Genomic DNA, 24940 nt, shown 5'->3' with positions numbered 1-24940 from the left:
AGAGAGATGCAAGTTGACAAACACAACGTACAAGCTTGACGTCGCGAGTTTGGAATCCACTGATGACGTGATTTTGTTAATATCTCATGAATATTAATGAGCTTCCCTAAGCTGCTGAAAAACAGACTTTCCATGAATTTACCCTAAAATGTATATGAAATTTAATTTTTTTAATTTCTTGTTATTACTTCTTCATTCTGACATGTCTATATTGTTATAATATTTTTTGTTTATTAAATAAACGATATTTAAAAGCAATTTCAAACCCAGAATCCCCCTTTAAGTAGATAATGTGTTGGTAATTCTTGCAGGAAGTCAAGTATTTTGTAGAGGTAGTAAAGGATATAGAAATAGTACACAAAGTTCTAATATCAACCCCCCTGCTTGTACCTTTCCTGGTGCTATCAGTAAACGATTATTTATTCATTATTCTTGAATCTAAAGGCAAATTACTGAAAAAATGACAATGATGTGTGTATCAATGGCTGGATCTCAATGGACTCTGGAGATACAAAAAAAAAGCAAAAAGCTAAATCAAAACGATATTAAGTAAAACAATAGCCCTTCAATCAGTGCAAGTGATTATTATTATTCTTGTATATAAAAAATAATGATCCATAATTGAAAGATGATAGTTTTCACTACAAGATTTCGGATGTCAAAGACAAAACTGTGTTTGTACTCTTTAACATTAAAGAACATCATGTCTGACAAAAAAAGTATGATGTACTCAAATAATCAGAGCTTTAAAGTTAGTTTCAAATTTCATCATCAATTTTTGTTTTTTAAACCGCATCCACCCGACAGCATTTTGTATATAAATATATTTTGTCATATTATGTGTTCACAAACGTAGTATGGATTTAATATGTTGGTATTATTTGTACACGATGCATGCAACCAGCCGATTTTGAATATTATTTGAGTAGGCTCTAGATTTCAACAGCCTTACTGTTGCCTTCGTATAGTTTTGTTTTAATCTATCTTGTCACTGGAGGCATACAGACCCATTACCGTGGCTTCCTTTCTCTTGATGTGTGGATGCTGCAGTCGGGCTTTTTAATTTCCTTTGCTATATGTTATCAATATGTTTGGTGGCTTGTGTCTATCCTGTCTTAAGACAGACAACTGTTAAAAAAAAGACTTTATTAAAATTTGTTTTTAAGATTCCCTTCGTTAGTATTTTGGGTCGGACTAAGTTATTACCCTTACACGCTTCGTTAACTGTGTTTATGCTGTATCAGTGAATTATGAAAATTAATAACATAACAAATGTATTGGCATGATCTGAAGCCGATCAGAGGATTTTTAAAATATTAAATCTCTGAAGCACACCCTCTATATTTTACCATTTTATCAAATAACTACATTTTCATCACCTTAACTGTATTCTATACTGAGCAAATAACAGTTGGTCTATATTTTTATCACCTTAATTTACACTTTAGCCTACCATATTTAGGCTTCTGCACCCTTAAGGTCATGTGCATGAAAGGTATGCATCGCCCTCTTGACCCCATGTTTCGCTTTCGGTGTGACTGTCTACCTCGTTATTAATGTTATGTATTATTTACTGTCAAGCTATAATATGCTCTCAAATTTCTGTAGGCTGTGCTTGATAATTGGCTCTTTCAGAGACCTTGTTTGTAATATGAAATAAATTATGTTGGATAGATGGTGAACCCTAAGATAGCTAAAACTTTAGAAAAATAAAAATGCGTATGTCAAATTCAGTTTAAATGCTGAATAAACAGTGCTACCTCAGTGTGACTACAATCTGAGATTATGGTAGCAGCTATCATTACTAATTTATGTTAGCTTTCTAAAGCTCTGTCTACACTATCAAACTAGTTTGACAAAAAAAGTGTGATGTGTCCAAATATGGTAGTGATATGATCAAATATGGTAGTGATATGACATCATCATGTCCATATTATATGGGCACATCACATTTTTTTTCACATAAAGTTTGATAGTGTAGACAGAGCTTTAAAGTCTACAGTCATGGCGGTACCACCATGATAGAATGAAAGAAAGAAAGTGTTAAATTTGTATTTGCGCAGTACATCTTTAGAATTCATCGTAGATTTTCTAATTCACCAGTTGCTGGTGGAGTAAAACATATTTGCACTTTCTTCCTAAAGATTTTATTCAAAAGCACAACTTTGCTAAAGTTTGTAGTTATCTTGGCTGTCACACAATTCTGCTAGAATGATCCACTGGTTTGGGAGAATAGATTACATCAGTTACAGTCATAAGACAAAATAATACATTGTACATAGTATTAATTACATTAGATTACAACAATCTTCTTCATTCATAGATATTGTAAACATCTGAATTGATTGATACTTCTTGTTGATGATGAAAAGAACATTTGTGTTTCACAAAATAGTTCTTAACCTCAGGAAATTAAGCGACTATCAGTTTTGTCGGGCTTCTCACGTGCCAATTTGTCTTTATCAATAGAAACACAGATAACATGTATATCCCAAATACTCACACAATTAAATTATTTGATGTTTAGATTTTGATGTTTTGTTTTGTCATTTCGATTCTCAGAAAGAAACGTGAAAGTATTGACATTTCTTGAGGATCGGGAAGTGAACCCGTCACAGGATTGGCTAAAGACGTTTTAAACTGTATACGCAGAGATCCCCGGAGGGAACATTGAGCATGTGCAGACAGAATGTGAGGGCCCAGGAGAAACATTCAGCATATGCAGAAAAAAGAGTCCCTTGCAGAAAGTGTCAAATTTATATTGTAAGGTTCCAAAACTTAAATTGACGAGGAGTTTCACCTCCTGTGTTATGTGTATATATACTGTAGTGTATTCCATTCCATTACAAACAGTATTTCATAGGCCTATCCATAATATAATAAACAAGAGTATGTAACCACTGAACCAAGCTTCATTCAAAGTTCACCGTGAGAATATGAATAACATGGTTACTGTTCTGCATCTAAATTCACAGTACGAGCAGAGCAGAATGTTAACATAAACTATACACTATTTCTCAAGATAGCTGTCAGACACAGGCTGTGCTCTCCCCACTCATTCACGGGTGAACAAATGTTAGACATACCAATGACAGCAGTAGGCTTTAATGTGCTTCTTGGCCTTCAATATTTATCAAATTAAATCTACAAATTGTACAGCCATTCATAGATGAACTTATTAATTGTCAAAAATATTTCATGGAGTGAGCTTTGATTTATATGGCAACTAATTTCATTACTACTTTTTGGCTGGTTTTCTTTGTTATTTGGCATTTTTACCCCAGCATTATTGTTTCCCCTGGCCTAGAGTAGTAGTACTGTAAGTGGTATGGCTCCTGATTCGTTGTGATATTTGTCATTTTTACCAACAACAGTATTGTCACCCTGGCCTAGAGTAGTATACTGTAAGTGGTATGACTCCTGATTCTGTGTAATAATTGTCATTTTTACCCAACAGTATTGTCGCCCTGGCCTCGAGTAGTAGTAGTGGTATGGCTCCAATATAAAATTTAAACTAATAATCTAATCTTTTCGTGATTTATTTTGGACTCACTTAAATGTGAGTCAATGAACTGATTTATATCTGGCCATCCTGGCTAATTTGAGGCAGATAACTGGCTCCTACACCCACACATTATCACTTCTAGTTACACTTTCTAAATTCTAAATTGGGGTTAAAAATATACCGACACATTCATTCCTGGATTTTACATATACATATACATTCATCTGTTTTTAATATGTTATTGATCATGTTGAATTAGAAATTATATGTACTATAAAATGTTAAATTGTTTCTCAATGGAGTGTGGGGAATTAATTTTGATACTCAAAATAAGATATATGAACTTATTCTGATGATCTCTTTAGATTCATTGGTTAAACGCTTTTTTAGTATTCATTGTATATTGTATGTAAACCAACCAACCAAATTGTTGTTAAATAATAATAATATTGTATCATATCGTGACCGTGACCTCATTTATCCAGTGAATGCGATATTAAATGTATTTTTCTCAACATGAGTAATGATGAAAAGTTAGGTTTTTGGGCTCGCCTCCCTTAAAGTTAAACCCGTCAATGATATACAGTACAATACCTGCCACACCCGTTCCTGATACCAATGAACTTTTTCTTGTTGAAATCAATTGCATAAACTTTAACACTTTCATTTATAATGTTTTCCTGTCCGCAAGAACGATGATTACGTTAAGATCCCAATCCATTCACCAAATTATTTTCATTCCAAAAAGTACACATTACTTGAAACATACCTGACTAAACACAACAACTACTGAATGTTACCTGACGTGTCCTTGTTGGCATGGGGACATGGATGTTATTTTAACAACATCAACAGGTGAAATATGAGAAAGCTACATACACATGTTCTTATGTAAAGTAGACCTTGGAAGTATCAATGTAAACAGACGTTTATATATTACAGTCAAGACACAATGTTTTTAACTTCATCATTTTCTTATAACAATGTATTGTATTGTAATTATTTTCTTCAGATCAGATTTTGATTTTAAAAATATTGTAGCAATGTTTTTAACTTCATAATTTTCTTATAACAATGCATTGTATTGTAATTATTTTCTTCAGATCAGATTTTGACTTTATTAAACGAAAAAGGGTGCAAACAGCACGATTAAAGAAACAGCTTGAAAAAGACAACAACCTTGTAAGTATAAGAAAATCAACTTCCCTTGAATGAAAGAAGATCATTTTTATTTAGTGTTTGATGAAACAATTTCAGCTTTACTATTTTCTAGAATGAAGATGTTTGTTCATGTTTGAAATCTATGACATCATCATAAAGTAAATTGTTATATAAACAAAGTTTATGCTGTAGAAAAGTTTACAATAGTTAGTTTAAAGGTGAACATTCATCATTTTTATGATATTTAGGAAAGTAATAATATATATTGATGATAGTTCATGGACAGAGCAGATTTAAACTCCTTTGAGTTTAAATTATTTCTGTCGAAAGTCAATGTTGTGGTTACAATTTGACGTGAATTGATATCCAATATTAGAGTTGTCTGATCATCAGGAAAACCACAGTTAACACTTTCACATGCCATTGTTTTCTTAGTTGTTGTTTTGAATTATAAATAGCAACAAATATAAAAATATGTTACAAAGCACTTGCTGTATAAATTAAATTAATTAATTTAAAATATTTAAATGATGAATGTTTTTTAAAGAAGATTGAGTGAAGGCTGTTTACAAAATTTATCTTTAAAAAAAAAAATTTGTTCTTTTTTTAAGGTTCTATTAATAGTAATATTATCCTGGATTTATATAGTGACTAATGTTGTGAAACCTTTAAGCGCTGAACATTATTACCCCATTCAATCCAATCAATATATACATATATACAAACAATTATCTCATAAAGAGAGAGACCAACACAATGGAAAAGTCTACACATGTCTATGGTTGAACAAGCACTATACATTTTACATATATAACAGTGTTTAATTTCTCAAAGTGGAAGAAAAGATGATATGGAACAATAAATTAAACAAAATAAGGGGGAAATTTATCACAAAAAAACACATATAGAATAATGACCTTTCTAGCGCCCCTGGATATATCCATTGGTCAAAAATATCTTTTTTATTGATGATCCAGCTGTTTTAAAAGCCTAGACTAGAGGGGCTAAAATTAAGTAGTCGGACAATAATTATAGTTCAGGTCATCCTCATTGGTGTTGATAAAAATCTGAATCAACGTTTCCTTATAGCTGTTTACAAGGTTTTACACAAATATAATTGTATTATCTTCTTATTGTCAGCAGACAACCCTTTTTGTCCTCCCTTAAGTCGCCAATTGCTTTATCCAACCTTGTTCAGTTAAAGCCACTACCTGGTTTTACCATTCCACATAGGAAGTGTTATCAAATAAGGCACTAAATGGTGCTTATAGTGCCTTATTTTAACTCGTTGGGACGGGTTCAAATTGAGTTCTAACCTTGATGATCGCTGTCTGCTAATTCAGCCATGTTAAAGTTTGCGTGTGAGAGTTTAATCTTGTTTTTTTTTTTACAGATTAGACTAAAACATCAAAACGTATTAGAACTATTGACTAAATATTTTACCTTGTAAAACATGATGTTCTATGGAATTACTGCGTTTTACAATCTTTGAATTATATCACCACATTCTGATTTATAATTTAATTTAGTTAAAGTACAATGAAGTCTTTATGTTTTTTCCACAGAAGGCAATCAATTCATTTTTGTGCTTAAAAACATGAAATTTAATTGAATAAAAATCTAAAATAATTGAAACTTTATGTAATATTGACATATTTGTTTGCAGCGATACTACAGAGCTTAAAAGTTTTCCAATAAAAACATTACTTTTATACTTTTATTTCCTTCCTGCTGTCTTCCTAACAATGTGTTGCCATGGCATTATAGACGTAATAATAAAAACATAATCATTCTACCATTTAATGTAATTTGAAACTGATTTACGATTCTTGTTTCCAATGCCAAAAATGATTAAATAATCTTCTGGATCATATAACCATGGACGAATAATAATGGTGTACCACGCCCAGTGCCTTTGCCCATATATGAACATGATGATGTCATATCACTACCATACTTGGTAATATCACTACCATATTTGGGCACATCACACTTCTTTGTCACTTCAAGTTTGATAGTGTAGACAAAGCTTAATACACCCAGTACATGTTTGAAAGTGTAGTACCTTTGCCAGGGAACTATGTCAAAGTATTCTGTTGTATTCATAGGAAATAATACTTATGGAGCATTCTAATGGAAAGTGCTGTAAAACTAATTGCGACGTTGTATTGGACCGCGGTTGATTGGCTCAGGATGCCCAAATAATGGTTCCAGACTTTAGACAAGATACCTAAGCAAAAAAAGAGGCATTGAACTTTGCTTAATTGTCTGTGAAAAGTTAATCCAAACTTTTTTATCTATATATTGGCCTTAACAACTTTCACATTTCTAAAAATATAATTTATTTATTTTTTATTTTATTTTATTTGATTCAGTTGACAACCAACAGCGATGAAACCGCCACTAACAGGTTGAATCTAAACATAATAAACTATAATAATACATTCAAATAAACAACAATAACATAAACAAAGATCGGAATTGAATTGAATTTGTATAAAAAACATTCAAAATTAACTTTGTTCTTCATCGATATCATCAATGAGAGCGCATTGTCTTTCAGTAATTAGTCAGTACAGTTTTTTTTTTTTTGCTAATTTATACGTAATTTTACTTTCTATGGACCAGAGATTCTGAAAAAAGGTTGAATGAATTGACAACTTTATCAATAATTCTCATCACTATAAAGCACTATGGTCCTGTTTCTGCTGCGAAAAATAAACCCCAATTTCTGGGCAGCAGAGACAACTTTTTATAACCAATTACGACTGCAATTTTTAGCTGCAATGCAAAATAATGGTTATTTGATTGACAGTATCTTGGATGATTGACCGCCTGATCGCATTGCATTTTGGGTAATGTTAACGTTTTTTGTTAACAACCAACACAAATTTAATTGTTATTTTGGAGCAGAAATATAAACTGACTTAAAAAATGATATTTTTCAAATATATATACAGAAACAAGCCAAATATAAACAGATTTAAGGTAATAAATGTGAAATTAAACCAAAAATAGTATTAATATGACAGGTAGCCTCTGTGGATGGAGTTCAAGGCAAAAAAGTCAAAGAAGAAAGTTACTAAACAAAAGTTGAGAGGTGAAAGGTTACCTAGCCTTGGCCAGATTCTGGTTTTGCAGCCAGATGTTTTTGCTATTTTAACATCTGTTTGTTTCAGTCCCTATCCAGTGCATTGATTTTGGTCTAGCCTTCCTGTTCCCATACATCCAGGTCATATATGTTCCATTATTATTATTTACTCCAAATTATCATCATTTCAAATGTTTAGACTTTTTGTTTATTCATTCTGTTGATCAAGGGGATCAATCAAGGATAAAAACACAGAAAAGTACAAAAAGCAACTTATTTCCACTGTGGTCCCTAAAAGAAACACCTTAAATCAATAATTAACAAAAAGAATTATAGATAAAATGTATAAAAAAATATAAAACGAATGCAAATAGAATTGATACTTAATAAATAAATAAAGCATCAACATTATCGATCTCCATAGTCCTTTGTACCGATTTATAATGAATTTATTTTAATTCTTTATGTCATACCTTTCATAATAATTTTATAATAAAATGAATGGAGATAAAATTGAACCAAAGGCACGAGCTGAAAAACAAAATTGTTATACATTATTTTTTTATTTTCTTTTTCATAATATATCTATTTATACATTTATGTAATCAATTTTCATTTCTAAAATTAAACCATATGTGAAACAGCATCTGAGGTGGTCTCTCGTAAATGTGACATTTTTAACGTAAATTTGACCTTTTTGGAAGAGTGGAACTATTGATAAATGATATACTGTAATGATTCAATTACGCAAAACTTCAGATGGAATGTCATTTATTCTACGCGATCCATGTCATCATTTTTCAATATAGACCAGACACACAGCAAACAAAAATATATGTTTATTAATTAAATTAATTTCCTAAAAAGATTAAAAACAAATTTGTGTCAAGGAACTTGGAGCATCTTCATAATAAATACGTTCAGAAATTTAACAATTTACGTACCGCAAACCTTAACTTTACTAGCGTTTATTTGCCATGTAAACCTTTGAAAAAATCATTAAAATAAAGTAGGGGAATGATAATGTAGAATAAAAAGGTTAAAGACAAATTGGTGTCAAGTACTTGGAGCAACTTCATAATGAATAAGTTCAGAAATTTAACAATTTATTTACCCGCAAACCGAGTTTATTCGGCATGTAAACCTTTGTAAAAATCATTGAAATAAAGTAGGGGAATGATAAATAGTCCTAGATATTAAATATGTTGCTTCAATCTAACAATCATCTCAAGGCTTTTCCTTCTGTGACTTTTGCTACCTAAAGAAAATGAAGGAAAGAGGGTACAAGCATTATTACTTTATTCCAAGAACGTTCTATTTAGATTATACTTCACATAAATGTAAAACAATAACATTAATCCTCATGAGAGCAGCTTTTTAATGTGAGGAGAGAAAGATAATTGGTAATACAACAATGTCACACACAAGTTGATTTGTCATTAGTGACATTATTATGGCCCCTCCTGAGGGTTGTTTGGCGATTGTTTATGACACCCTAGGGCCTAAAATTATCCCAAAAGATGCAATTATTGAAACAAATAATGTACTATCATGTAATAAATCAAAGTAGCTTTGTAAAGAACATATTAGAACTTTCATTCATGTGATATGTTTCGGATGTTACTCATAATGTTCAATCACACTATGTACTTTATTCTATTCGTTGCATGACAAATAAAAGATTACATGAAAACATTTTTTCTTATTGACAGATCATATAGTATAAATATTATTTAAAATTTATACAAAGATTTATACAAAGATTGTCTAATTTTTATTTTCATATAAATTAGACCAATAAAGGATGAATTGAATTGAATTTTACAGATTTTATAGGATTATAATTTTAGTTTAGCCATGATCCTATCTATGGGAAATAAATTTGATGTCTCCATTGATTGGCTAATATTAAATTATTTTTATATTCTGACCATTGTCCATTTGACCCCAGTTATACTTTTTAAGTATCCTTGTACTCAGGTCAAGATTTATTTTTTCCTATTTTGCAAGTTGCTGATTTTGTATTTTTACACTTGAGCCTAGAGGGAAATATACTGACTATAGGGAAAGTGTACTGGCTATAGGGAACTGTACTGGCTATAAGGGAAATGTACTGGCTATATCAAAAAGTACAAGAAACACATTCCCTTAACAAAAAAAGAACTCACTTATAAACAATTGTATAAATTATATCAAATAAGTTTTTTTCATTGAAGAAATGATTTCTGTTTATTTTAATTCTGTCTGAATGTTGATGGTAATCTCATAAAACACCTGTGAAATATATATTGTCAAATTATCATAAAATATACGTCTGATTTTCAGCCTATGGGGACATTTTGAAAACACAATGTTCAACCAGGAAGCTTCATAAACGGTAAAATCACAGTTTTATATTTTATCGATCAAAAACATATGAATATTAATTTCCGTAACAGTTACATTTGTCAAGCGTAATTTTGGGGCTTCAACCACTTTGTTTTTATTTAAATAGTTATACTCAAGTGCAGCTCCGAACTTAGGAGTAAAGACTTAGTATGAGTAAGAACTTATGACTCAGTTGCGATAGTACAGAGAATTTTAGTTTATTTATTCAATTTAAAAAATGAAAGTAAAAATAAATTAACATATGTTAGTTGACCAAAAAGGTGTAATTACACAGGGTTGTTTGTTAAATCCACTTAGAATCAATTTCTAATTTTTTTTTTTACATATTACTTTAATTTCAAAATGTAGAAAAACATTCCACATATCGTCTCGCAACTTTCCGCAAGTTGTACCATACCACATGTGATCCCTACACCACCACGCATTGAACCAAAGTATGTGCAAAAGGCTTAAAAAATAGGTAAATGATAGTTGATGGTGTTTGTAACAACTCTTTCAAATCAAACCTCACCAAAAAATACCTAGAAAAAATATGTATTCAATGTTTTTATTTTAAAAGCTATGCATTGAAATGATTTTTTTCTTGTTTTTCTAAAGATTTTTGTAAACAAAATGTTCACCTTTTCAAGAAAGTGTGTCATTATAACAAGCATAATATATGTGCCTTTGCACAGATGCAAAATTTATACAATTTTTCTGTCAATAATTTGATTTAAAACTTAAGGTTTCAAATTAATTTTTTTTTTTTCAAAATGTTGGTTCTTTCAAATTGTTGGTTACACAAAAAGAATCATTATATTATTGAGAAAAAAAGTAAAAGTCTATCAAAAGGACATGCTGTTTCTGTTATTATCCATTGGTTGCTATAGCCAGGAAGTTGGACTAAATTGTGATTGGTCAATTGTTTTTCTAAAAGCCAGGAAGTTGGATTAAATTGTGATTGGTCAATTGTTCTTGCTACCCTGGTAAAATACACCAGGGTGAATTGAATATCCATGTAACAAGTATACCAGTTGCAATTTTTTATTCTGTTTTAATTTAATAACATCATTAATGCAGTGTTTATATCTTTATTTTAGAATGTTTACTATTGTGTGTTTTTTTTTTCTGAGATGCTCTGTCCACTGCCTAAACTTATGACTAGCTTCCATTATTGGTCGGTGGTGACACTGAATTCTGGGATATTAATTTGACCTTACCTTGGTTGATTTCCTTGCTTCAATCATAACCTTCATTAAATTATATTAAATATTTTCCTGTTGTATTCTTTTTTGATTTTATATTTTCTACAATCTATCTATCAACTGCAGTCAGTTGTCTGTACTGTCTATTAGCATGTTAACTGTTTGCCTTACTAGTAATTATGTTCTTGCCCCTTTTGAATGTATAAATCCAAGATATGCATAAAATATCTTATTGGGTTAGTTGATGGAAAGTAGGGTCATGTTTTGATTTAGTTATCTACAACCCCAACTACAGACACTTAAAATAAGAAGAATTGCGAAAACAAAAATTACAATGCAAATTGGACGTAGCGCATTGTTTCAAATCCTGATACCCCATATCCCACCCTCTTATTTCAAAATCATGGATCTGCCACTTATAAATTTGAATAAATTGGCATTTTAATAATAAAAAAAGAGTAAAACTTAAATGTCTGTGTCACTGAAAAGCAATGTCTAAAACCTGATTTGTATTAAATCACCAACACATTTAGTTTGTCTTTTAACAGGAATTAAAAATGTTCAGCTTTACCAACTTGTCAAACGTTGTTTTCAATATGGTTGCAGATTTAAAACAATAGGATTGAGGGATAATTTTCATCCAGATGTTGGACAAATAAATGACTTATTATGTAAGGATCAGCTGATGTAGGTTCTTTAGTGGGTAAGCCAATCCCAAAGGATTCAGCTAATCCTTTGACTTTATCCCGTTGATCAGCATACTTCAGTGTCAAGGCTAACGTACCTAATCCTACATCGATAAAATAATGATTTGCTCTTTGTAGACTCGTCCAAATCTTTTTCCTGAATGATCGATCGCAAAACTCTTGAGGTCTTTTGTTGACTCTAGAGGTTTTTCTCAATCCTTGTTGCTACTATCCTGACAGATGCTTTTGCATATAACAATGTTTTTCTAGATATAAATAGATAATGTAGACCTATATTTCTTTTAAACAATGAGGACATATAGTCCATATTAATCCCTGCCTAAATTGTAATAACATACTACCTACATATTGTTTAAAAACAATTTGTGGTAATATTTTGCTAAAGTTTAACTACCACAACGAAAGAAATACTGTACAAGTCGTAGAGAGATATGATCATCTCTGCTACTGTTTATTGTCATGTTTACTATAATTCAGTTCTTGTAAACTGGACTACTACTTATTTAATTTGTTTGAAAACATATTATTTTAATGGTATTCCTCTGACTGGGTTTATGTTCTATTGAACATAATATCTCAAACTTACTTTTGCCTTCTTTCTTCTGCACTTTTTCTTGTACTTTTTTTGGTAAAATTTTAGTTTTATTTTTTTATCTAATATTCACTGAAATATTTTGTTAAATGGTGTTGTAAAACAACAAAACAATATGATGAAGAGAGATGACAAGGAATGGTTCAAATGTATTTTTATGTTTTTATATTATTTTTTATTGATAAATTGAACTAAACTTCCATGATAGCTTGTACTGTCAGGAAATTTCTTAGACGGTTAGTCGAGACGAAATTTAAATTTTGCAACATCATCAAAACTTATACTAAACACGTCTGGGAATAACATTCCAATTACATTCAAACATGAACTGTATTAATATCATAAATTATGTGATACAACCTTTATATTCTGTCTCACCCCATTTTAAGGTTTCTTGGTATTTTGTAATGTCAATTTTTTTAGTTTATAGATTTGGTCACATTTTATTTTCAGAAAGAATTTGTTTGTGAACAGCTCTTGATTTAGCCTTAAAGTTCTAATACAATTTTCTATAAATATGTTTTTTAAGCTCTGTCTACAATAGCAAACTAGTTTAACAAAAAAAGTGTTAGGTGCCTAAATATGGTAGTGATATGCCCAAATATGGCAGTGATATGACATCATCATGTCCATATATGGGCACATCACATTTTTTTGTCACATAAAGTTTGATAGTGTAGACAGAGCTTTAGGAATATTTGTTATATACAGTTTTATAGTTTGACATGTAGGATAAGAATTATGTTGACATCACATGTCAGACTTAAGACTGGACTTAAGCTACAGGTGGCGTCTTTAAATGTACTTATTGAAAGATTTAAAGCCTGGTTACACTTAATGGAGTCTAGTTACCTCTATTTAGTAGCTGTATTTATATCAACAGGTACTTTCAACAAATCTATAGTGTTTGCTCTTTTCTTTTTCTGAACAAAGATACAGGAGTGCAATTGCATGTTTAGTTTGTGGATTAGGAGACTCCTTTTCTAGTTGTTTTGACAAAACACAAAATGAACTACGTTTTAAGTTCCTCTCCCATGTAATTCATGATAAATATCCTGTATCCTTTTAAATGTAAAAAGATTAAATAATAATAAAACTAGTTTCATGGTTAAATTGTCATGGTTTTTATCTAGGTAAGCTGTTCTAGGTCTTGCAAACTATTTATTAAACACCCTCTTGTGGATTCCTCCATATCAAGGCACTTCATTCCTACTAATTCCCTATGCTTTTATTGATAATGTGATAAACCCATGCCAATGGTTTGATAATATGCAAGATATGTTAAATGTTGATATTATCGATAAGAATGATAATTTCCAAGCAAATGTTTCTTACTTTCCCAATGTTGGTCCAAGTTTGCTTGACAGAGTTCAAGTTGTTTTTCACTGACGTTGGCAGGTTTCTTTAAGTGAGAGCTCTATTTTTCATATCCATAGAGCAAAAACAATTTTCTTTCTGCTATTTGTGATCCCAAATGCTTTCTATAGTCCTACATTTCAGAGAAATGCTTATTGCTAAGTTTAAAAAATTGTATGCAAATTATCTACTTTCAACATTGCTTTAAAGAAATGGTTATGTTTTTTTTACTCATCTTCCCAATCATAATGTAATCTCCCAATCTGAGACAAATTTCTCTGATATCCCAAAGCACGATCCCACGACTCAAATAAAACATATTTAAGTAGTTAGTCTGAGCGATGTAAAAGCAAGACTACACAGCACTTTTTCCCCTGATTTTTTGGTTCTGTCAGTTTGGAAAAAACATTTTTTATACTATATTGTAGTTGTTATTTGTTTAATGTCCTCTTGTTTTTAGATCTAGGCCCGTTTAAGTAGTAAGTCTGAGCGATGTAGAAACAAGAACACACAGCACTTTTTCCCTGATTTCTTGGTTCTTTCAATTTGGAAAAAGTGTATCATACCATATTATATTTTATTTCCTTGTTGTTCTCTTGTTTTTGCCAGATTGTATGTACATACTTTTATAGAGTGAATATATAGATTTGAGTGAATAAGTGGGCTAAAATGTCAGATGACATGCAGAGAGTTGGTAATATTATTTCAAAAGCATACTTGTCAATCGTTAAATTCATGAATTGTATCTGACAGTTTTAACATAAACCTAATCTAAACATCGGCTCTGTGAACTAATAGGCTTGTGCAATGTTTCATAAAAATACAAATACAAAGATTTTTTTGTTATACAATTTATATGAATAGGTTGTGTGCACCAAAAGCATTATTTAATAAAGTTAATTTTGTAGAAAATCTGCTTTGTGAGTATTACCTTTTAGCACTTTTAATCATAGGTCATCATTATCATATAAACACATTACACTGCAAAAAAAATAGATTTACTTCGAGGATAAATAATTTATAATTTTGTAATTTATGATTAATATTTATTTGTATAATATTAAAAACTATTTTTTTAAAAGATTTTCATTGATTTATTATGCTGACTAATTTGTTTTGTTGGAAATGGACTTCAACACAAAAGTAATAAAACTTTAAAACTTATTGGCACGAACAGGTGAATAAATTATATATTACTTGATTGATGATCTCACCTTTCTTTCCGTGGGTCAGTGCTGACCTGGATGGTGGATACATTTTGTTAGGTTCTTGTTGGAGCCATTGTAACACTATTATCTCTTCCTTCTTTCAGTTGGTACCAAAGATTTATGCAATTTTGGTTTTTGTGGTTTAAATTCTTAAATGAGGAAATGACATTTGAAGTCTCATTTTGGCTTTTTTTGCTCCATAAGTTTTACTTATTTCTCTTAAAAGGGAAAAATTCTTATCCTCACTGTAGTGAAACAAACAAATATATAATACAGATACATTGAATATATACAGGCAATACATCTTTATATATAAGGTAGTAAAGGTTTGGTTGTTGTACCAGCAGCTGGAGTTGGTAAATATGAGCCTTGTGTTTAATGTACTCACTCAACAACTTTTAAAAACCAACAGAAGGGATATGACACACTGATGGTATGCACTCAAAATAAATAGAAAGTTTGAGGTAGAATATAGTAAACAACTTAAGCTTATTTCTGCTGCAAAGAAAAAGCTGGTTGAACATGTAACTTTCGTTGCTGTTGGTCTTGATGAAATAAAATAAATAAAATAGAATCGGGACCATCCAGTTAAACACCATATTCATTAATCATTGTTTGTGGCGAAGTTTTTAGTTGCAAAGTAAAATTATAGTTGCTTTAGGTAACTTAAGTTTAATTATGATAACTTTTAATTCAACGCGCATGATATACCAGTTTTTTGGTACCAGACATCGTTAGAAATAGATTCTGTTGGTGTGAATCAGCAACAAACAAACACTGTAAAGTAAAAGTAGTACTGTACAGTATTATTTCAGAAATACCCTTAAGCTTTGTTCACACTGGCCATGGGTACTTTTGACCATTTTCCACTTTTATTATTCAGTTCTGCTAGTTTTACCATTGCTTTTACCAAGATTTAACAGTATGGTTTAAGTTTTACCAGACCATGGTAACTTCTACAGGGCATGCAGTGGTTGGTTAAACCAAGTCTAAAAGTTTCTTTCCTGAAAGAATTGCACCAGTGTTCGTTTAATGAAATTTAAAAGCCTGATGCGATCAATCGGCGATCAAAACTAAAGCCATAGAATCGCGCTGTATATAACACCTTTCATTGAATGTGACAATAGTATAATAAATATTTCTTATCGTCTGATTCAGTATACATATTGTGTATTGGGAGCAGTCCTTACTTTTGAACTATGATGTTTCTGTGACATAACCTTAAAAGTGCGTTCTTGTGTGGTGTCTCGACAAATGCTGATTAACATACTATATATCTTTTTTTGTAATTCTCCCTTGAGAAGAGTGTTCTGTATGTCTCAGTTAAATTGGGTCTGGTTGTACTTGGCAGTTGATATATTTAACAAATGTGAATTCGCTAAATATTAATATACTTGACTATTAACTTTGATATGGGTTCAATTTGTTCAAATACACAGTCTTGTTTTTTTTCTAATATTGGCAGAGTTTTCATATTTCTATACTGACTACCACTAATTTGACAACAACTACTGTACTACCATCCTGTTGATTCTCCTCTTTTACAGTCCATGGAGAATGTGGGCCCCTATTAAATTCAAAAAAAAAAAAGAATGCAAAAGTTAGATCATCAGCACTTAATTTTACAATTTTTAGGCTCTATACTCTCCCTATTTCAAAATCTTAGATCCGCCAAACTGATGTTATTCTCCCTTTTAAAACATATGAGTATGTTTACTTGTATGCAGATGTAGTGCCAAGGAGAATATGAGCCCCTATTGAATTTGGAAAAAATAATGCAAAAGGTAGATCATCAGCACTTCATTTTACAATTTTTAGGCTCTACCTATTTCAAAATCTTGGATCCGCCAAACTTAGTTATTCTCCCTTTTACAACATATGAGTATGTTCACTTGTTGTATGTAGTTCCAAGGAGAATATGAGCCCCTATTAAATTTGGAAAAAATATAGATCATCAGCACTTCATTTTACAATTTTTAGGCTGTACCTATTTCAAACTCATAAGATTCACCAAACTTATAGTTTTTCTCCCTTTTACAACTTTGAGTATGTTCATTTGTATGTAGACATTTGACTGATACAACAGAGGCTTGTTATGATGGAAAACATAAATATAGTGGATTAAAACATAGGTGTGTTTTCTGACAAAACTGAAAAATTAAATCCAAAGCAATTGTGATAATTTTAAAATAATTAAGATTAATTTATATCAATTATTGTCACTCACAAGGAATTATAATATACAAAAAACATCATGAGATATAATTATCATTATTTGTTCATGTTTTATGATTTCCTTCAACTTATAAATTTATAATTATTTAATTTTTTTTACAGACTTGTTGGGAGCATGATGAATGTTGTCCAGTCTGACAAATTATTAACTTTATATTTTTTAGTTTACATAATTTACATTTTGGACAATTTTTCTGATGTTTTCTAACAAGGTAATTGTAATAACAGAAAACATTCGTTTCAGACGACATATACAACCCAAAATATGAGCTTTAACATTTAGCATTATTTTTATGTTTTTTTTTGTGATAATTTTTTTTCTTCAAAAGGTGTTACGACTACAGACAATTACTTGTCTCTGTAAGATTCATGCAATATTGTAACAATGTAAATATATATACTGCTGAATAAATATGAATATGAATTCATTCATACATTAATTTAAATTAAAGATCATACTTTCTGTGGAAGTTTTGTATTTTTTAAGTGGTTGAATTTTGACATTACAAAAGTTTTTATTTTTTTCTTTATTTTACTTTCATTTTTAAATTTTATCTTGAATAGTCACTCCCCATTTAATAGTTCAGTAATTTTTTAATTTTGTCGATAAATTTGTATTAATTCAAAATTTAATATTGATAATGTTGACAGCATTGTTTTAGTGAAGTTTTTTTTTTTTTTTTTTTAGTGTTAGACAGTCCTCTCTCTAGTTAGCTTTAGGACTGAGACTTTAGTTATGTTTTACTGTCATGTATGGCACTCACCTTGTAACATAGAGGTCGCAGGTTCAACTCTTTCCATAAACATTTTTTAAAACATACAAATAACACAATATTTGAATTTCCAATAATGAGCTATGTCATAGCAGCAGCTTGACACAGGAGCCATAGGAAAGTTGTTTTATGTAGCAACTCGTCCACTGCGCTTTTAGATTTTTTTTTTTATAAAGTGCATTATAAATATGAATCTTATATTGTTCTAAATCAAGACCCTTTTTGATAATTGTCTTGTCAATATTTCTTTAAAATGATGATTTCCGAACAAGACAGTTTTATATGCAAATAACATTTTGGGTTTATTAAATTGTTTTGTACTTTCTACATTTACACCCATGACATTGTATTTCATGAAAAAACGATAAAATAATAACTTTACTCCCATTGAATAAAAATAACACGTTTATACCACAAGAAGTGCAATAACTACCATTTATTGTAATGATATATTTGATTATTACGACTAAATTTCTAAATTATATCTGTGGGTGGACAGTTATGGTGTGCAGGCATGATTTGATGATCAGCATTTAGGCATGATTAATCTTGTTCATTTCATGGCTAGTATACTCAATCCATCATCCAAAAAATCAGCAGGATATGAGTAAAGCTGTTAGTGAGATAGTGAGGGTCGTCGCGTTTATTGTGAATATGAAACTGTTGCCTCTAATGTTTTTTTTTTAAATTTTTTATTTGTTTTATTTTATTTTTTATATCAATCATCTTTAAATTGTGTCTACACTATAAAACTAGTTTGACAAAAAAAAGTGCGATGAGTCCAAATATGGTAGTGACATGCCCAAACATGGTAGTGATATATATGGGCACATCACATTTTTTTGTCACATAAAGTTAGCTTTAAAAAGGGACCCTTTTTTTTCAATCTTCCAATAAAAATAAATAATATTTTGTATTAATTTTAATTTTTGCCATTTATATTGTTTTTTCTTCCAAAGGGGAAAAATGGTCATGAGCTAGGCTAGTTAGTCCTATTTACCAACTTATTATTCTTCTGAATTTGGAAAAATAAACTGTACAGTGATAAATATATACATTTACTGTATTATTCAAAAACTAAATGTAAATCTAAATCTACTGTAGGTATAAGTTCTCTAATAACTACTGTTCTTAAAGCGCTATTAACCCAATATGAAAATTTGAAATAATATTCAAATACTAACTGAACAGTCTTTTTATAAAATATGACAAAACAACAAAAGTTTGTAACAAATCTATTTATTTAAACGATGACAGTTTATGAGAAACTATTAAATTAAAAACTGAATTTTAGCACTTGAGACATTGTGGTTTGGATCCTACGCACTGACTCTCTTCCTCTTGTCATGACAGTTTGGCACAGGTGAGGCCTCCACTTAACTTAAGATTTTATCCAAATCTTCCAATAAATATATTTTAATTTTTTTGGTTTAGTTAATGTTTAAGTTAAGCGAGTGAGTAGCTGAGCGGTTAAGACAGTGGAACCGTAATTACGTAATAATATCGACAAGGGTTCGAGGCTCACTCACTCCATGGTTCTGGTGGTAAAACAAGTCTTCTCTGAGAAGGACTATAAACTTTAGGTCCAGTGTACACATCTAGCTTATCTGCACTTTAAAGAACCTACATAATTTTAAAACGAGTAAGGGGTTTATAACCCGGTGCACTAGTACACACACATCCACTGATCATAACTGGGCTCTCTGGGAGACCAGTCTTTGATTTAAGAGGTCACCCAGTATAAATTAATAAATTTAAAAAATAATTTGTTTATAACTATATTTACAGGGTTGTTTTTTCATTTTTTGCTGGATAGTCTAGGTCTGTTTCTGTTAAATATTTATACAAAAACAAGGAAATGAAAGGGGGTACCATGGATATGTGCCTGACTTTACATCATTTTTATAGGCCTATTTTAAATAAATAATTATATGAAGTCATTTCAAATTGTTGAGAACTAAAAATGAAAATGATTCCTCTGTGTAATTTTCAATTTTTTTTTTGGTTATTTCGTGATATTCCATGCACTTTTTGTGTAAGTAGTCATACTGTAGTTAGTTTGTTGTGGATATTGGTTACTACGAATCCATGTCGAAGGTTGCACAAGAATTTGTAAACTGCACGTTTTTACTTGGAAACAATATAATTTGGGCTTCTTCCAAAACTTTTATTAACTCCAGTAACTAACCCACACTCATTAAAGTGAATGACTACAATTCTAGTGTAACAAGATATTTATTTTATTTTGTTTTACTGCACTTTTGAACACCCACAAACACATACCAAAGAGTAGACTGTACTAAAAAAAATAATAAAATATAACCGTTAATTATTTCTCAACTGTAGATTGTAACAGTAAATACAAATATATTATTTACCTGAAAGCCTACTGATAGTTAGCGAAACCTCAGGTAAATAAAATACTCATATATAGGCCTATAAGATATAATTTATAACTGTTATATTTTATTTGTATTACCAACCGAATGAATATTTCAAGAATAGAAAATAATATTTTGTGATTTTTGTCGATTTTAATGTCTATGAAATGGAAATATTGATATACTCTTATTTTCATTTAAAGATTATTAAAGATTTGTATAAGCCTGTATTTCAACAGTATTGCCAATTGGGTAATATTTAATTAAAAATTATTTAGACAAAAAAATAAAAACTGCTACAACAGTACTTGTATATCTCTGGCATTCTAAATTTAACCATAAATATTCAGATACATAGTAAAATGCAAATAATTTTGGATAAATATTAACAACAGCTCGCTAACTCATTCAAGCAGTTTAAAATCTAACATCTATAGTACATTATATTAAATTTTATTTTGATCTTTCATTCAGAATTAAAGACATCCTACTCGTTTGAAGAGTTGCCAAAATATTAAATTAGTATTGTTATTGTCTGCCAAGAACTTACAGCATTCTATTCATCTCCCACACTTTTCTCGCGAATTTGTTAGAGTCGTCAGTTGCGTTCTTATCTAATCTTACTATTACATATAGTTTAATGAATATTGTTTAGGTCTATGATGTCATTTTATCTGCCCTTAGAATCTCTCTTGTCAATTTGCTAAGTTGATAAATGACATTCAAACATTAAATATTGTCTTCAATGCCAATGATTGTATTTAATTCAAGTTTATATGAATCATACAAAAATGTGTGATTTTAATGTGAAGCAAAGTCTTTGCGAATCAAATAATTGTGGAACAAATAACCCAACATTTTTCCGGAAGTGCCCTTTTCAATGTAAAAGACCAGAATACATCTAACTAGCCTAGCTTATGTCGATTTTTAACCCGTTTTGTGAAAAAAAAACCCTTTCCAATGAGTAAAGAACAAGAAGCAGAAGTGATGCTAAATACGTCTAACTAGCCTAACTTTATAGCGATTTATACCCCTTTTGTGAAAAAGACCCAATAAAAATCCTGGATACAGACAGACAATTCAGCATAGTATGAACATGGCCGTAGCCACCAGTACCGTTGGTAAGGTTTCAACCTAATCACTTATTCACAGAGGTCTTTGACAACCCAGTGGCTTGAACAAAGATTGTTCCCTTTTCTTGTGAAAACCGGACCACTTTATTTCTCGTGGCTACTTCACTGATTAATTTGGTTTGCATGCTAACTTTGGATCATGAAAATGAAAGAGCTACACATAAGGAAACATGTTTAAAATGTTTGATATTCATGTATTGGGAGAAACTTCCTCAACTGTAACATCCGTACCAAATACATTCCTTATAGATTCATATCATTGCATTTATATGCAATTTACTGATTTTATATTTTTGTTTTTAGTTTTTAATAATTACCATTCAACCCCATGAGAATCCATGCAAGCCATCATAGTTAGCATGCACCTTATTTAATTCCTGATAGTTCGGTATGGTTCAACTTTAATAACGTATAACAGTCGAAGCTGTTTGGTTTGTATGCAGTTTACTGATTTTATATTTTTAGTTTTTCATAACTACCATTCAACCGTGAGAATCCATGCAAATTAGTGTATACCCTCATAGTTAGCCTGCACCGTATTTAATTCCTGATAGTACAGACCTGTCATTGAACCATACCGGTAGGCCTATATAGGACAAATTTAGACACAAACTTTAGTTGAACCGTACAGGAAAAATGGGCACAATTTCCTTCCCAACCTACACAACATTTCAAAAACCACTGTACTGAAAACAACATTTGCCATTAGGTAGGTAAAAACAACATTAAACCCAAAATAATGTAACACGACGCTAATTTATACACCCACATATTAAACTTACAATAACAAAACTAGGAAAACTTTATAAAAAGTGGTTGTAAAGTTACCACAATTGAAAACCGTAGCCTACACTATCAAACTTTATGTGACAAAAAACTGTGATGTGCCCATTTATGGATATGATTATGTCATATCACTACCATATTTGAGCTTATCAATTCTATATTTGGGCACATCACACTAGTTTGATAGTGTAGACAGAACTTAAGTACATTAAATAACATACTTTAATTTATTTATAATTTGTTTGTCATTTTCTCTTGATTGATAACAGTCTTTCACAAGTTTATGCCAAATCATCTTTACTATTAAAGTGAAATTGAAATTCCAAATGTCCAACAGCTTTATCCAAAGATTATTACCAGCTTCATAGGGGACAAGAGAAAGTAGATGACAAATTGTTCACAAATCAAATAATTTACTTCTTATAATAAGCAATTTTGAGAAATTAATCAATCAAATGTGTCAACTTTTTTCAAATGTTAAAAAGGATCAAAAAATGATTTTTATGCATCCAACAAGATTGGTTTTAGGTTAAGTTCATGCAAGAATTGTACTCTGTACTTTTTTCATAAAAATTATTGAAACCAAACCCTACACCTTAAATCTATAGATCAGTGGGTCATAGGAATGAAATATATTTTTTTAAATAGTATATCATTCATTCAAAACCTTTATGACTCCTTCCTTTTTACTCAATTCTACCTTCACCACTTCTAGTCTGTCATGCTAATTATTGCCTCATTTACATACAACTGTGTAGTAGGTATATAAGTACTCTAGGCGTTGATTTCAGTTCTGATGATGAGAATAGTATTCTTGATACATGTCACGGTATTTTAAGACAGTTTGCCTGTTCATCAAATGCCTTACGATTTTGATTTTAACTCGAAAGTTTGGTGGTATCATACATGTTTTATATATCTATAGATCATTTTCTTTCATTAAAAATATGACTTTGTTAAACTTTTTTTTATTAGGTTAGAAGATGGATGAGTACATAATATAATATCATGGGTGTAATACACCTGAAATGACCTCTATGCATCACTAATCACAAAGATATGGATGAATAATATCAATTATTCTTACTACCCTGGGGCTGCATAAACTTATAACCAATCACAATCCAGTAAATTGCCAAGCCTGATGACCTGATGTGTTAATGAATTACCAGTGTTTTTAAGTTCTGCTATGATAGGACTAAGCTGTTAAGCTCTGTCTACACTATCAAACTTTATGTGACAAAAAATGTGATGTGCCCATATATGGACATGATGATGTCATATCACTACCATATTTGGGCACATCACTTTTTTGTCACATACACTTTGATAGTGTAGACAGAGCTTAAGACCAACAGATTAAGAATCCTTCAGTGTTATAACTGGCATAACATGAAAACAAATCATTAGAAGGTCATTAAAACGGTTAGGTTCAGTTATATTTAGCAAATAAAACCCCAGACACGCCCCAACAAAGGTTGAGTGTCCCTTTAATGACCAATAGTGACGCCCACTCAAAGTCCTTGATTGTCCACCTCTAGGTCGTTATCCTAGCGACCCCAGAAATCTGATATACAAAACACTTTTTTCTCCTTGAACCCTGGAAATTTAGTACTTTAATATCGCAGAAGGAAAATATGAAAGGATATAACTTGATTACCAATTGCAGTAAATGGGTACAAACTAGAAACCAACAATTCTGATTTTCTGAAGTAGAATTTGTCATCTGATTAGTCTTTTTCATCATCATGGTTGTCATAGAAACATTAAAATTGGTAGCAAATATTCAAACTTGTGATGACATTGTTACCATAGTGAAGTTAAGGAGAAAACCAGACATATTGTAAAATAAAATAGTTTTGATGTATCTGAAAAACAGACTATGCAGACGACTGTACATGATGGGAAAAATATTGAATTATTTGATTTCAGAATTCACATGTTATTTTGGTAATAAAGGAACCATCTTGGAAAGAAAAAAAGTGAGACTGTCTGTTGTACATGTACTTTGTGAGCTCTCCTTCCTTTGTTGAGATGTCTAAAATCCAGATGCACTTTCTATGGTTGTAACATTTGAACTTTTAATGTGATCAGGTTTTGTAAATTGCCAAGTATTTCATATTTTCTATTCGTATTGTAGATGTACTATTCCAATAACCTGCAATTTGTATCATTTTACCCTCAAATCTATCTGGAATAAGTTATTCCAAACTGAAAGTTTCTTTGATCAATTATCTAATTAAAGGAGAACTTCCAGTACATTAAAAATACAATTGACAGCTGGTGGTGTTGTCGTTTAGGTGCCAGGCAGCTCTGCCTGAAATGATCCAACGTGAATATAACATAATATTCTCTGGCAAAATGATAGGCAATATCTAAAATTTATTTTGACATTTGAAATAGAACAGAAGTTTCTTATTCATATAGAAGAAGAAGATCA

General features: G+C 30.6%; 1 long non-coding RNA gene across 2 annotated transcripts in view; it reads left to right on the top strand.

Moving 5' to 3' along the window:
* Positions 1–2257: 2257 nt before the first annotated feature.
* LOC144850229 (uncharacterized) overlaps positions 2258–24940 on the top strand; it is a 39063-nt gene continuing 16380 nt past the window's right edge. The window contains exons 1-3 of one of the 2 annotated variants that reach the window (XR_013614060.1): positions 2748–2763; positions 4609–4687; positions 10083–10134. This is a non-coding gene — a long non-coding RNA (uncharacterized LOC144850229). Of the gene's footprint in view, positions 2764–4608; positions 4688–10082; positions 10135–24940 lie in introns of both variants that reach the window. The other variant, XR_013614059.1, reaches the window with a different exon arrangement.

The sequence above is a fragment of the Antedon bifida genome, chromosome 1 (genome assembly GCF_963402885.1).
Source record: "Antedon bifida chromosome 1, ecAntBifi1.1, whole genome shotgun sequence".
Lineage (NCBI taxonomy): Eukaryota > Metazoa > Echinodermata > Crinoidea > Comatulida > Antedonidae > Antedon > Antedon bifida.
Note: the sequence above shows the minus strand (reverse complement) of the source record. Positions and strands in the feature narration are given on the sequence as shown.